Source organism: Protopterus annectens, chromosome 3.part0, assembly GCF_019279795.1.
Source record: "Protopterus annectens isolate FY-2018-M chromosome 3.part0, PAN1.0, whole genome shotgun sequence".
Taxonomy (NCBI): Eukaryota; Metazoa; Chordata; order Ceratodontiformes; family Protopteridae; genus Protopterus; species Protopterus annectens.
In genome coordinates this window covers 805,040,302-805,055,584 of record NC_056731.1, presented here as the reverse complement: position 1 = coordinate 805,055,584, position 15,283 = coordinate 805,040,302, and positions in this window count along the sequence as shown.

Below are 15,283 nucleotides of genomic sequence, written 5' to 3'. Positions count from 1 at the left end.
GGAGCATTTGTCCATTTTGATGTGGGAATACGCATCCCGGAGATCTACTGAGCACATCCAATTGCCTTCCCTTAAAACAGGGAGAATGGACTGAACCATGACCATCCGGAATTTGGTTTGGGTGACAGACTTGTTCAAGCTGCTGAGATCCAAAATGGGTCTCCTGTCCCCTGTTTTTTTTGGCACCAAAAAGAATCTCGAGTAGAATCTGGATCTACACTGGTCTGGTGGGACTGGTTGGATGACTCTTTTTTGAGACAGCTTTATTATCTCTGAAGGTGCTTCTTCCCTTTGACTGGGTGGAATGTCAGGAAGCTTTTTTGGAAGCTTTGGTTGACAAAAAAGGGGGATGGTGTAACCTCTGGTGATTATACTCTGCACCCAGTGATCAGTGGTACTAGATTGTCAGGCAGCTTGGTGCAGAGAAAAACGACACCGACTGCTTCCAGAGGTAAGCAATTGGGCTGCTCCTCAGGATTGTTGGTAAGGCTGTTGAGAAAAGAAGTCCCTGGGGCCTTGGTTACGAGGACCCCCTCTGCCTCTGTAGGGGTGTCTTCCAGAACTGTTCCCCCCTCTGCCCCTGGGAGTATCACCACGTGTGGCACAGAAAGGACCCTGAGATTTTTTGTGACACATTTTCCCACTCCTCTGATTCTTGGAGAAGGAATGCTGTGGACTGGAAAACCATAGGCCTATGGCAGACAGGGTCTTGCCATTTTGCTCGCACCTGGCCAGCGTGTCCTTCACCTTGGAGCCAAAAAGGGAAGATGCTTCGATGGGAGCATTCAAAAATGAAGACGTGAAGGGATCCGCATGGTCACAAATGTGCATCCAGGCATGACGCCTCATGACAATGCGTGAACCCACTGCTGTAGCCGCCCCTTTGGTTGCATGTGATAGCAACCTCATGGACGAGTTGATCGATTCCAGGGTTGCGAGCTATGAGGTCACTTTGTCCCTTACCTCATCAGACACCTGTCCTGTGAGTATCCCAGAGAGTTCGGAGATCAAGTCCCTCTGGAGCCTCGTAAAATGTGCCAAATAATTCAGAGACCATATGGCAAAGGTCCCTGATGCAAAAACTCATTTCCCAAGTCTGTCCACCACCCGGGACACTCTGTTGGGTGGGGTGGACAGCGGGACTCTCCTCAGCCAAGTCCTTTTTCGTGGCCGCCGCCACCACCATAATGCCGACTGGTAACCCTCTGGACCAATGCGGGTTCTCCTTGGGAGGGGAAATAATTTTGTCAGCTCTCCAAGGGACCACCTCAATGGAATCAGGGTTCTTCCAAGCACGCTGCACAATGAGCTGGATGAGCTCGTCAGCAGGTGGGGTCGCCCAAGAGGTAGATGGCCAGGCGCGGAAAGCCTGCAAGAACACGGACTTCTCAGATGAAGGGTTGGGGGGCTTCCAGTCATCTCCCTGTTTCAGCATTTCCAGGATGTCTCCGAAGAAGACATCATCAGGAGGTGCCTGTGGGGAACCTTCATCATCGTAATTCGTGTCTTCCGTTAAAGACTCCTTGGGTGAGTCCACGTGCTTCCTTTTGGACATTCTCTTTCAGGGGGGCTCCTCAGTGGGGGTCTGGTGGTGAGCATTACTCTGAACAGGGGTGTCCTGTGGCTTCTCTGCCTGGTGGCCCGGGAGGTGGTCTGTGGCAGCTGTAGCTCAGGGGGGCAAAAACTGGGGTTCCAATGTCAAAGGAGTGCTTCCAGAAGTGAGAGCCCACTCCATCACATGGAAAGCAGGTCTGCCCAAAGAGGGATGGGAGCCTGGAACTGAGAAAGACAACCTCAGGAGTGGGGTCATACCCAGCTCTGACGAACCCGCCACTGCGGTTGGAGCCTCAAGCAGGATCGGTGCAGATGAGACTACCGGCACTGAGGATGAAACTGAAGACACACCAAGCCGAGGAGCCCGCCCCCAATCCCAAGATTGAGGAAGGACTGGTTCCGTGGGAACCGAGGACTAAAGGGGCAAACCCAGAGCATGAGTGGAGTCCACTATAGGCGCTGAGGTGGTCGGTTCCGAGAAGGACATCAGAGCAGAAAGCTTTGGCACTGGAATGGTCAAAGGAGGAGTGTAAGAAGGAGTCCATGGAGAAACCAACCCAAGTCTTGTAGGCGGATGGGTATTAGAAGGTGTGGGTATCCCCCTGGCTGCCAACAGCTGGTCCACAAGATGCACCACATTGTGTTCTGACAGGCTCCTGGTGAATCTAGTAAATACTCCTATGGGGAGTTCGGTCGATTAATGAATGGGCTATACCTCTGGCCCATGAATGGATCTATGGAAGAAGAGTATCGGGTCTGTGGTACAAGGTCTGCTGGCACCAATGTCTGGGTTAATGGGGTCACGTCTATTTTGGTTGAAAAAAAGCTTGGTGCCAAAGGGACATTCAGAGAAAAAGTGGTAGGTTCCAATATCATAACAGATGAAGGTATGGAAGGCGTGCCCTGAGCCATAGTGGCCACAGGTGCTGAAGTCGTAGCAGGCACAGTGAGGTCTATCGTCGGTGCCGGAGGCAGGATAGGAGCCGAGGCTGGCACCAGTATCGTAAGTTTCGAAGTGCTCGGAGCCGACAAGGACGGAGCTGTAGAGACAGATTTATGCTCAGAGGACAACTTGGGGACTTTTGATTTCACAGGCTTACCCTGAACAACCGAGGGCGAGTAGGGAACCGAGTGGGACCTCTTTTTGCCTTTTGTAGGAGGGGGTGAGACATCCATCGCAGAAATGGCCGCTAAAAAGGGAGACTTAAGTAACCCTTTCAGTATCAGTTTATTCTTGCACTCATTCAGAGTGCGTTGACTGAAACTCTGACAAATGCCACAGGGAGGTTGCACCAAAAGATGGGGCACCCACAACCAATATACACAATCATCATGAGAATCACTATTAGGTAACTTGCCATTACATGAAGTAAAATGCTTAAACCCTGAAGTACCTTTCTTATCCGACATCTTGACAGAGAAACAATGCAGGCTAACACTTTAAGGACAAAATGTAACAAGTCTGTACTAGTAAGTCAAACACAGTTCAAAAACCACACAGTTCTATATATATATATTATATATATATATATATATATATATATATATATATATATATATATATATATATATATATATATATATATATATATATAAACAGAAACATCCTACTGAAAAAACACTAACAGGTTAGGAGAGAAAATAGAAATACCAGCTATGGTATTGAAGGAATACCACAAAGGTAAGGACAGAAGGCTGTACCAACAATGATACTTGAAAGTTTACCAATGGGTAGAGCAAGGAAGATCAAGATCTGTCAAAAAACACTAGAAAGACTAATGCTCACTAAAAGAAGAAAAATCAATGAGTTTTCCACACAAAATATCAAAAAAAAGTTTTCACTTAGCTGAGAGCTCAGCTGAAACGCGGCTTTATAGCTACATGGCAAACGAGATCTGAGGTAACACAGAGAAGGGCATTCTAGGTAGAAGCTTAGCTCAAGAGGTTTTGGTTGGCTCGAGCTTGGTAAGAATCCGACTCGGTTCCGAGGGCTCTGAACCGAACCCATCAGTGATGAATGGAAAGAAGATTAACAACATCAGATCATTAGTTAACACACTCATCTGTGTTCCTTTCATTTCATATTTTATTTTGTGCCAATGTCTGAACACAGGCACAGTGCATTTCTTAATACACGTGCTATGTCTTAGCGAGTTACTGCACTGTATATGTTCTTTAACATTTTCTTTCTGTTTTTGCCTTACAACTGTATGTACCTAGGTCCAGTCCATAAACAAATCCCTAAAATGACAGTGTGTTACTAGTGGTGTTCTACAGGGCTCAGTACTGGGACTTCTCTGACTTGGAATATACTTCTCTGAAGGTCAAGGCAAATGTACAGTGGATATAAAAAGTGTACACACCCCTGTTAAAATGCCAGTTTTTTACGATATAAAAAAATGAGACTACAATAAATCATTTCAAAACTTTTCCCACCATTAATGTGACCTATAACCTGTACAATTCAATTGAAAAACAAACAAATCTGTTAAGGAGAAAAAATATAAAAAATAAAAAGCGTACAATACGTTGGTTGTATAAGTGTGCACACCCTTAAACTAATACTTTGTTGAAGTACCTTTTGATTTAATTACAGCATTCAGTCTTCTTGGATACCCACCTGCCATCAATTAAAGAGACTGACTAACCCCAAATAAAGTTCAGCTGTGCTAGTAGGATTTTCATAACACTTACTCAGTTTCCTGCTACAGCAAAAGCCAGGGTTTGCAGACAGCATACAAAGCATCAAAGGGATCTCATTGTTGAAAGGTATCAGTGAGGAGAAGGGCACAAAAAAATTTCCACAGCACTGGATATACCATGAAACACAGTGAAGACAGTCATCAAAAAGTGGAAGAAATATGGGACAACAACGATGTTGCAAAGAGCTGGACGTCCCTCCAAAATTGTTGAAAAGACAAAACAAAAACTGGTCAGGGAGGCTGCCAAGAGATCTACAGCAACACTGAAGGAGCTGCAGGAATTTCTGGCAAGTACTGGTTGTGTACTACATGTGACTCCATATGCCTGGACTATGGGATATGGTGGCAAGATGGAAGCCTTTTCTTACACATAAAAGCATCCATGCGCAGCTAAAATTTGCAAAACAATACATCAAGGCTCGCAAAAGCATGTGGGAAAATGTGTTATGGTCTGATGAGACCAAGGTTGAACTTTTTGACCACAATTCCAAAAGGTACATTTGGCACAAAAACACTTTGCATCACCAAAAGAATACCATCCCCACAGTGAAGCATGGTGGTTGCATTATCATGCTTTGGGGTTGCTTTTCTTCAGATGGAACTGGGGCTTTAATCAAGGTGGAGGGAATTATGAACAGTTCCAAATACCAGTCATTTTTGGCCCAAAACCTTCAGGCGTCTGCTAGAAAGATGAAGATGAAGAGGAATTCCACCTTTCAACATGACAATGACCCCAAACATATATCCAAAACAACAAAAGAATGGCTTCACCAGAAGAACATTAAAGTTTTGGAATGGCCCAGCCAGAGCCCAGAACTAAATCCAATAGAAAATCTGTGGGGAGACCTGAAGAGGGCTGTGCACATGAGATGCCCTCTCAATCTGACAGAGTTGGAGTCCTTTTGCAAGGAAGAGTGAGCAAATATTGCCAAGTCAATATGTGCCATGCCACCCAAGAAAACTGAATGTTGTAATTAAATTGAAAGGTGCTTCAACAAAGTATTCATTTAAAGGTGTGCACACTTATGCAACCAGCTTTTTTTTTTTTTATATTTTTTTCCCCTAACAGATTTGTTTGTTTTTCAATTGAACTGTACAGGTTATAGGTCACATTAAAAGGGGGGGGGGGAGTTTTGAAATGATTTATTGTAGTGTCATTTTTTTTTATATCACAAATACCTGGCATTTTAACAGGGGTGTGTACACTTTTTATATCCACTGTAGATGGCCTTTGGCTGACCAAATTATCTGATGACTATAAGCTGGTTTCAGTCATTGAATCCCCAGGAGCTGTAGATATCCTCCAGGAAGGTCTGACACAGAGAAATAACTAATGCCAGAACCATGGCCTAAAACTCAATGCAAAAAAAAAAAAAAACTGCATAATCATACCCTTTGGGAAGATGGGCACCACTGCAAATTACAGCACTTATAACACTCCCCTAAGTATAGACCCAGTGGTAAGGGACTTGGAAACTCAGGTTGACAATAACCTGAACTTTGATAACCATGCGTCCATGGTAGTGAGAAAATTCTTCTACATGGGACAACGATTTAGTAAAGGCACGGCATCTAGATCTAAGGCGATCATATTCCCACTATACTCAGCCCTCATTAGACCAGTAATCAGTACAATCCACCCTTTGACATGTACCTGACCTTACATTTGCAACAGCTGAAATGGCCACAGAGTTTCCTCACTGAAAGAATACAGGGTATAAATAATACATCCTATAAAGACCACATCAAAGCTCAGTCTCTGTACTCAGCCTCCTGCAGACTACTGAAGGACGATCTATACTTTACCTACAAGGCATTCTCTGATCCAACCCTGATGGATCTGCTACACATTTGCAAAACAAACAGTACTAGACTTGCCCAAACTAAGGATCTAAACATCATCTGTGGCATAAAAAAACATGTTGAAGGGACAGGTATGTGTCTGTAAGAGTATCCCTTCTCTGGAACAACATGTTCCCCATTCATATGAAGCACAGCTCTTCCCTAAGTCTATTCTATTCAAATGCAGTTTGGATCAATGTATGGGAAATCACAAATCTACCTCTGGCTTGTCACATGTAGCCCTTATGGATGGGGCAGCTTGTAGATGACCTAAAGCACAGGCATATACCAAAGCCATTCTAGCCCATGGGCATTGATAACTGGAAATATTGTGGCATGAATGGTTTGCTTAAAAAGGCTCTAGGGCTGTTGGCCTTGTAACTTCTCATGATGCTAAGTCACTGAACCTGACACATACCTCCCTGTACTAAATGAAGAGAGAGACATTATGGAGCCCTTAAGACTATGTTTACCAAGCTGTTATGGGCCTAGAATTGAGCAGCATTCTATCTTCACCATGGATGATGCCATAACATCAACAGAAGATGACTGACTTTAATGATTGGCTTAGCCTCTGGTGTAATTCCAAGGAGGGGCAAAATTTACCAGTATAAGGAGGATATGGTTGGCAGACCACATTGCTTTACCAAAGATAGTCTGCACCTGTCTACTATTGTTTTTTGTATTTTGGCTAAAACACTGTCCTCCCCACAGTATCTTTTTTTTAGGCAATGTCAAAATGACAAATGCTCTGACATAGCAAAACCAATCCAAGGGAATCTAAAAGTGTTCCTGCTCAGTGCCAGGAGTCTAAACAAGAAAAGTACAGTTGTGTACACTTACCATAAATGTAGATGTTTGAGTGTATTCACTGTTGCAGTCATCACACTTGGGTTATCTGCCTGCAGGTAGCCGTTAGTCGGCCCGAATACCAGAGTCTTGGGATTTCTGCTTCAGATGATGTCGCCTCTTCCATGACATCAGGTCGTTAGGGGTATAAAACATGCAGCCGACACCATTACATCAGTTTTTCTTGCCGCAGATGTCAGCAGCCCCCAAAATAGGAAGCAATTAAATGGTGTGGAACACCTCCAGTAAAAAGTAAATACCACTGCCATAAGATATGGCCAAAAAAAAAGGATAGGTAGAAAGTATAGAAAAGTGAAGGGGCTGGAGGGAGGGTAATCAGGACTGAAACAGTGAATACACTCGAACATCTACATTTATTGTAAGTGTACATAACTGTACTATGTTCTTCGTGTTTCACTGTTGCAGTCATCACACTTGAGTTGATTCCCAAAGCTGAGGAAGGGTGGAGGCAGTCAAGAAGTATTAGGGCTGGTTAGCAGGCCTTGTAAGACAGCTGTAGCAAATCCAGCTCTGGTAAGTGGTAATGCTTGGTGAAGGTAAATACTGAACTCCAGGATGCAGCTTCCAGGATGTCCCTAGTAGGGACTCCCCTGAGAAATGCTGTAGAGGATGAGGTAGCCCTAGTGGAATGGGTTCTGATCTCCTGTGGGGTAGGTTTTCCATGGTGCTTTTAGCAGAAATGGATACAGTGTGCTATCCATTTGGAGATGGTTTGCTTTGAAATGGCCTTGCCCTATGCAATTGTAGCAAAGCTGACTAGCAGCTTGTCAGACTTTCTGAAACGTTTAGTCCTGTCAAGGTAGAACCTAAGCTGTCTGTGGACTTCCAAGGAGTGCAGGATTCTTTCCCCTTTATTCTGAGGATTAGGAAAAAAGGTTGGTAAATGGATGGATTGGTTAAAAGCCACACTGGATACCACCTTGGGCATAAATGATGGGTTAGTCCTGAGGGAAACCCTGTCCGCATGGAAGATAATGAAGGGTTCCACAGCCGTAAAGGCCTGTAACTCAGACGCTCTTCTTGCTGAAGTGATGGCTAGAAGTAAGGCTGTTTTCCAAGAGAGGAATTTAACCCTGCTGTAGCCACAGGCTCAAAAGGGGGAAGCGTGAGCTTCTCTAGTACAAAGTTAAGGTCCCAGGCAGGAGTGGGAGCTCTCCTCGGGGGTCTTAAATTGTTAGCTCCTCTCAGGAACTGTTTGACAAGAGGGTGAGAGAAGAGGGGTGACTCAGTGTTGTAATAAGCTGAGATGGCAGAGGCATGAATCTTAATTGATGAGAAGGATTGGCCTTTGTGGAGCAGCTCTGCTAGATAATCTAGGATTTAAGGTAAGGTGGGTACGGCTGTGTCCTTTCCCTGAGACTGGCTCCAAGAACAGTATCTTTTCCACTTTTCTGAATAGAATTTCCTAGTACTAGGCCTCCTGGCCTCAAGGATGACATCCAGCACCTGTTTGCTGAGGGTTGCTGGTGATGTATTCAGGGAATAAGCCAGGCTGCTACGTTCAGGGTTTGCAGCTGAGTATGCAAAATCTGGCCCTCCTGCTGGGACAGCAGAGAGGGGGGTCTGATGCAAGTGCCAGGGTGGTACTGTCAGACTGTGTAAAAGTGGGTACTAGTGCTGGCCTGGCCAGTCTGGTGCAATAAGGATTGTCCTTGGCTTGTCCTGTTTGATCTTGAGTAGTACTTTCGAGAGGAGGGGCAGAGGGGGAAAGGCATAGATTGAGAGGTTTTCCCATGTAAAGGATAGGGCATCCACTTTCCAAGCTTGGCTGTGGGGAATTCTGGTGCAAAATTTGCTCAATTGATGGTTTTGGGGGGAAGCGAAGAGGTCCACCTCTGTGTCCCCAACCTGTGGATTAGAAGCTTGAATGAGTTGGATTCCAGTTAACACTCATAAGGGTCCATTACATTTCTGCTTAAGTCGTCTGCCAGTGAATTTTGTTGCCTGGCAGGAATTGATCTTGCAGGTGCACTTGGTTGCTCAAGGCTGTGTTCCAGAGAGCCATGGCTAACCTGCAGAGAGGGTGGGAATGAGTTACCCCCTGCTTGTTTATGTATCACATGACTGTGGTGTTGTCTGTCTTTATCAAGATTTGTCCTGGAAGGATAAGGTATTTGAAGGCTGCCAGTGCATTCTGTACAGCTAACATTTCTTTTTGATTGATATGCAGGTGCATTTGTCCTGGGCTCCATTTGCCTTGAATGCATTTGCCTGCCATGTGAGCCCCCCATGCATAGTCTGATGCGTCTGTTGTCAGGGTTTGGGCGGGGAGGGGGGGTTGAGTGAAGGGGTGTCCCTTGTTGTGGTTGCAGGCCTCTGTCCACCAAAGGAACTCTGTCCTTAGGCAAGGAATGATAGGAATCACTGTTCCCAGGTCCTGAGAATGTTGACACTAGAGACTTTTTAAGTACCACTGAAGTTTCCTCATATGCAGTCTTGCATATGGAATTAGAAGAATGCATGGGGCCATGAACCCTAGGGCTTGTATTATTTTTCTTGCAGATAGCTGGGTTTGGGTGGCCAGTAGTTTGAAGTAATTTGTCAAATAAACCTGCTTTTCTGTAGTGAGGAATACCATCTGAGAAGATGTGTTCAAGTTTGCTCCCAGGAACAGAATTTTTTGGCTGGGTACCAGATGTGATTTCTTTTCATTGATGGTATACCCCAGAGAAGCTAGGAGTCTCATTACAAATGTCAGGTGCTGAAGTAGCTGTTCCTGACTGCCTGAATATGGCAATCGTCCAAGTATGGGTAAATTTGAATGCTTCTATGCCTGCAGTATACAATGGCTGGAGCCAGGCACTTTGTGAATACCCTGGGCGCAGTAGATAAGCCAAAGGGAAGTGCAGAGAACTGATAGTGCATGGAGCCTGCCCTGAAACTTAGTCATTTCCTGCAAGATTCCCTTATGGGGATGTGCAGATAAGCTTCTTTTAAGTCTAGGGTGACCAGCCAGGTGTCCTTGGCTAGTATAGGAAGTAGCTGTTGATGTGTAAGCATTATGAACTTTGGTACCACCAGGAAGATGTTGAGAATTGACAGATCCAGGGCAGGGCACCAAGAGTTCTCTTTTCTGGGCACCAGAAACAGTCTGGAGTAGAAACACAGTCCCCTTTGCTCTGCTGGAACAGGTTGAATAGCCTTGATACTGAGAAGAGAAAGTACTTGCTTTTGTGCCTCTGCCCACTGGTTTGGAGTAAGGTCTGGCAATCTGCTTGGGGTTGGCAGTGAGTGGAAGTGGAATCTGTATCCCTGGGATACAATGTTTAAGACCCATCGGTCCTGGGTAATGTAATCCCAGTTTTTTGCATAAAGGGCGAGTTTTCCTCCTAGGGGTGCAAGTACTTGGGCATGGCTGGAAGGATGAAGGACAAGTCATTGTGAACTTTTTCCATAAGGGGGTGGCTTACCACTCCCTGACTTTGAGGTGGGAGCACTCTATTGCTTAGATCTGTGCATCCCCTGAGACTGTAGTCTTTGTGGTCTGTTGCCCCTAGGTTTGGACTGAGAAGGCCTGGGAGGGACTGGAAAGGACCAGTTTTTGAAGGCCAATGCCTACTGAATCTAGGCGGCTGTACCTGTTTGCACAGATTTAGCTTATTCCTCCATCTTTTTAATAACGTCTTCTGCTTTTGTGCCAAACAAACATTCTTGGTTTAATGGAGCATCTAGTAATTTTGCTTTGACATGGTCTGGCAAGATTTGTTCCTTCAGCCAAGCTTGCCTTCTCAGAGCAGGCCCAGTGACAGCAGCCCTGCAAGATGCTTATAAGGCATCAAAACCACACTGTAAAGTATGTTTACCAACTTGGTTTGCAGAATGCATTAATTCTTGTAAATCTTTATTTTCTGCACAGTCATGAATCAACATTTTTTGTTTAATTAGTTCCATAACATGCTGCTGGTATTTCAACATGTGAAACTGGCAATTTAAAGTCCTGATGGCAAGAGTTGCAGAGGTATATACCTTCTTACCCCAGCTGTCTAAAGCCCTAGAATCCCTGTCCGAAGGGGTAAGTTTTTTGGCTGTAGTCGCTTTAATACCTTTAGTTCCCTGGGAAATAGTCTCTAGATCAACAGTAGGATTTTTAAAGAGACATTTGTGAGGGTCAGGTACTCTATAGTACTTGTCAGGCTTTCTAGGAGCTGGAGGTAAAGTATCAGGGGTAAGACTTGATTCCATGAAGACATCATCTAAAATATCCAGGACAGGGGGTATATCTAAAGGCCTGTGCTGAGGCAAGTCTAAAAATTCCCTGAGTCTCTTTTTGGACTGAGGGTAATCCTGGCATTCCCAGCAGAAATGCTCTCTTAGGGTATGCAAGGTTTCACCAAAAGAAAAGTCCTATGGAGGGGAGGCAGTGGGAATGGAATCCTCTGCATCTGAATCCTCATAGGTGGATAAGGGTATGTCCTGGTAATCATAAGGGTCTGAATCATCGGACTCATGGTCTGTAGAATCAGAAAGAAAATCAATTCTTTGTCTTTTAGAGAGGGAAGGCTGGCTTCCCCTAATTAAAGTAGTAAGGTCTTCAGCCAGTCTAAGCATTTGTTTCTGAGGCATGGGAGCCGGAGGATGCGCTTTGGTAGTCAGTTTCCTAGGCGTTGTGCGAACTCTGGGCTGGAGAAATTCAGTAGTTTTAGTCAAAAACAAAGTAGTCAGTTTAATACGAACATTGGAAGGTCTGAAAACACCCTCAGAAGCCAGTGCCTGCACAGTGGCTCCGGACCCTTCCAAAGTAGAGACATCGGTAAATTCCATAGTCAAAGAAGCATCTCGCAGCATACCAGACTCTGAACGGGTCTCAGTAGAGGCCTGTGAATCTGTAGTAGCAGGTATCAGGGGCTGCGAAAGCACCTCATTGAGTACCGGCAGACTGGTGACTAGCTTAACGGAAGCGTCGTCGGCAGTTTTCGACCTATGTGGTCTGTCTCTGTCTTTATCCTTACATTTTTTAAGAAGATCGGTAGTTGGATGGCTTAAAGCCATTTTGGAATACGGAGAATGAAAGCAAAAGAATTTAGCAACAAAGATAGCCCAACGACGAATAGTTTGGGTGTTGAACAAGGCACAAAACCGACAGCGAGGAACGTCGTTGTCTGGTTATAAACACATGATGCAATAGGAATGAAAATCTCTGTGAGGTATTTGCTTTCCACAGGCAAGACAATTGTTAACTTTTCTGACATCGGTTAGAGCAAGAAAAAAGGATCCCCAGCGGGGTACTTAGCTTTAGAAGGCTTCAGGTTTGAAATCTTGAAAAACTAAAATTTCAGGTAGCGGCCGACCGGCACTTGAGAACTGTTTCTGCTTCAGGCTCCCGCACGGCAAGAAAAAGCTGATGTAATGGCGTCGGCTGCATGTTTTATACCCCTGATGACCTGACGTCATAGAAGAGGTGACAGCATCTGATGCAAAAATCCCAAGACTCTGGTATTCGGGCTGACTGAGGGCTACCTGCAGGCAGATAACCAAAGTGTGATGACTGCAACAGTGAAACATGAAGAACATCTCCACTCTCCTCACCCTTGAGAATGCAAACACCTGTGCAGTTACTAAGACATGGTTTAAAGCCATGAAGAGCACCTCTGGCACTGCAAGGCTACAATACCTTCCACACATTTAGGCCATCTACGGCAAAGGCAAAGACTAAAGGGTGGCGGTGTCTCAATTTACACTAATAACAAGGTCACCTCAAGGCTGGTCAAATGGTATGATGAACTTGAGTATCACCATTTCTAAATTACCACAGGCAAAGTCCCATGCCATATCCTTGATAGCTGTAGGTCTCCTTCTATGTTCCAGGAAACCCAGAAAGTACAGTTGTGTACACTTACCATAAATATAGATGTTCGAGTGTATTCACTGTTCCAGTCATCACATTGGGTTATCTGCTTGCAGTAGCCCTCAGTCGGTCTGATTATCAAAGTCTTGAGTCCTGCGTCAGTTGCTGTCTCATCTTCCGTGACATCAGGTAGTCCGGGGTATAAAGCATGCAGCCGATGCCATTACATTAGTTTTTCTTGCCCCAGATGTCAGGTGCCCCCCTAATGGGAAGCAATTAAATATAAATATGCAGGGTTATACCTCCAACAAAAAAGCAAATACACCAAAAAGCTTTTAAGCATAGTAAAGGAGAACAGAGGTATAGCCAAAAGAAGTCAGGCGGTTGGAGGGAGGGTAACCAGGACTTCAACAGTGAATACACTCGAACATCTACATTTATGGTAAGTGTACACAACTGTACTAGTAGGGACACCCCTGAGAAAGGCTGTAGAGGTAGATGCAGCCCTGGTTGAATGTGGTCTAATCCCCTGTAGGATAGGTTTTCCATGGTGCTTACAGCAGAAATTAATGCAATGGCCTATCCATTTAGAAACGGTTTGCTTTGAAATAGCCTTCCCCTCTGCCCCTGCAGCAAATGCCACCAGCAGTTGTTCAGATTTCCTTTGAGGTTTAGTCCTGTCCAAGTAAAATATAAGTTGTCTGTGCACATCTAAGGAGTGCAGTATCCGTTCCCCTTTGTTCTGTGGATTAGGAAAGAAGGTTGGCAAATGAATGGACTGATTAAGAGCCTCACTGGATACTACCTTGGGCATGAAGGAGGGATTGGTCCTGAGGGACACCCTGTCCACATGAAAGATGATGAATGGCTCCACTTCCATAAGAGCCTGTAATTCAGATACCCTTCTTCCTGAAGTGATTGCTAAAAGGAAGGCTATTTTCCAAGAAAGGAATTTTAACTCTGCACTTGCAGCTGGCTCAAAAGGAGGTAGAATGAGTTTTTCCAATACAAAGTTAAGGTCCCAGGCTGGAGTTGGGGCTCTCCTGGGTGGTCTTAAGTTTTTGGCCCCTCTGAGGAACTGCTTGAGAAGTGGATGAGAGAAGAGGGGTGGTTCTGTGTTGTAATGAGCTGAAATGGCTGAGGCATGAATTTTGATTGGAGGAAAAGGAAAGGCGTTTGTGAATCATTTCAGTTAAGTATTGAAGAATCTGAAGTTAATTGGGTGCTACTGTGCCCATCCCCTGAGTTTGGTTCCGTGCACAGAATCTTTTCCATTTTTCAGCATAAGATTTTCTAGTACTAGGACTCCTTGCCCCCAAAATGACATCCAACACTTCTTTACTGAGGGATGGTAATGGAGAGATTAGGTAATAAGCCAGGCTGCCAGGTTCAGGGTTTTAAGATGAGGATGCAGAATCTGGCCCTCCTGCTGAAACAGCAGGGTAGGGATCTTTGGCAGATGCCATGGAGCCAGCAGTGACACACTGTGAAAGAGGGGGTACCAGTGCTGGCATGGCCAGTCTGGTGCAATCAGTATCGTCCTTGGTTTGTCCTGTTTGATCTTTAGTAGTACTTTGGAGAGGAGAGGCAGAGGAGGAAAGGCATACACTGATAGGTTTTTCCAGCTGAAGCACAGGGCTTCCACTTTCCAAGCTTGCTTGAGGTGAGTCCTTGTGCAGAATTTGTTCAATTGGTAGCTCTGGGGGGAGGCAAACAGGTCTATATCTGGGATCCCCCATTTGTTTATCAACACGTTGAAAGTCTTTGGTTCCAGTTTCCACTCGTGTGGGTCCATGAGATTTCTGCTTAGTTCATCTGCCAGTGTATTTAGCTTTCCTGACAGGAACTGAGCCTGTAGATGCACTTGGTAGTTTAAGGATGTGTTCCACAGAGCCATGGTTAGTCTGCAGAGGGGGTATGAATGGGTACCCCCTGTTTGTTTATGTACTACATAACAGTAGTGTTGTCCGTCTTTACCATTAATTGTCCTGGAAGAATGTGGTCCTTGAAGGCTGTCACAGCATTCTGTACAGCTTCTTTTTGATGGATTTGACTTGGGTTCCATTTCCCCTGAATGCACTTCCCTGCCAGGTGAGCCCCCAATGCATAGTCTGATGCACCTGTTGTTAGGGTTTGGGCGGCAGGGGGTAGAGTGAATGGTAGTCCCTGGTTTTGGTGGCAGGCCTCTGCCCACCAAAGGAACTCTTATTGTAGGCAAGGTATGATAGGAATCATTTCTTCTAAATCCTGAGAATGTTGACACCATTGGCTTTTTAGATACCATTGTAGTTTCCTCATATGCAGTCTTTCATATGGAATTAGTAGAATGCAGGAGGCCATGAACCCCAAGGCTTGCACTATTTGCCTTGCAGATAGCAGGGTTTTGGTGGCCATTAGTTTGAAGTAAGTTGTCAAATTAATTTGTTTCTCTGGTGTGAGGAAAGCCATCTGGGAAGCTGTGTTCAAGCTTGCTCCCAGGGATGTAATTTGTTGACAGGGTACAAGATGTGATTTATTTTCATTTATGGTG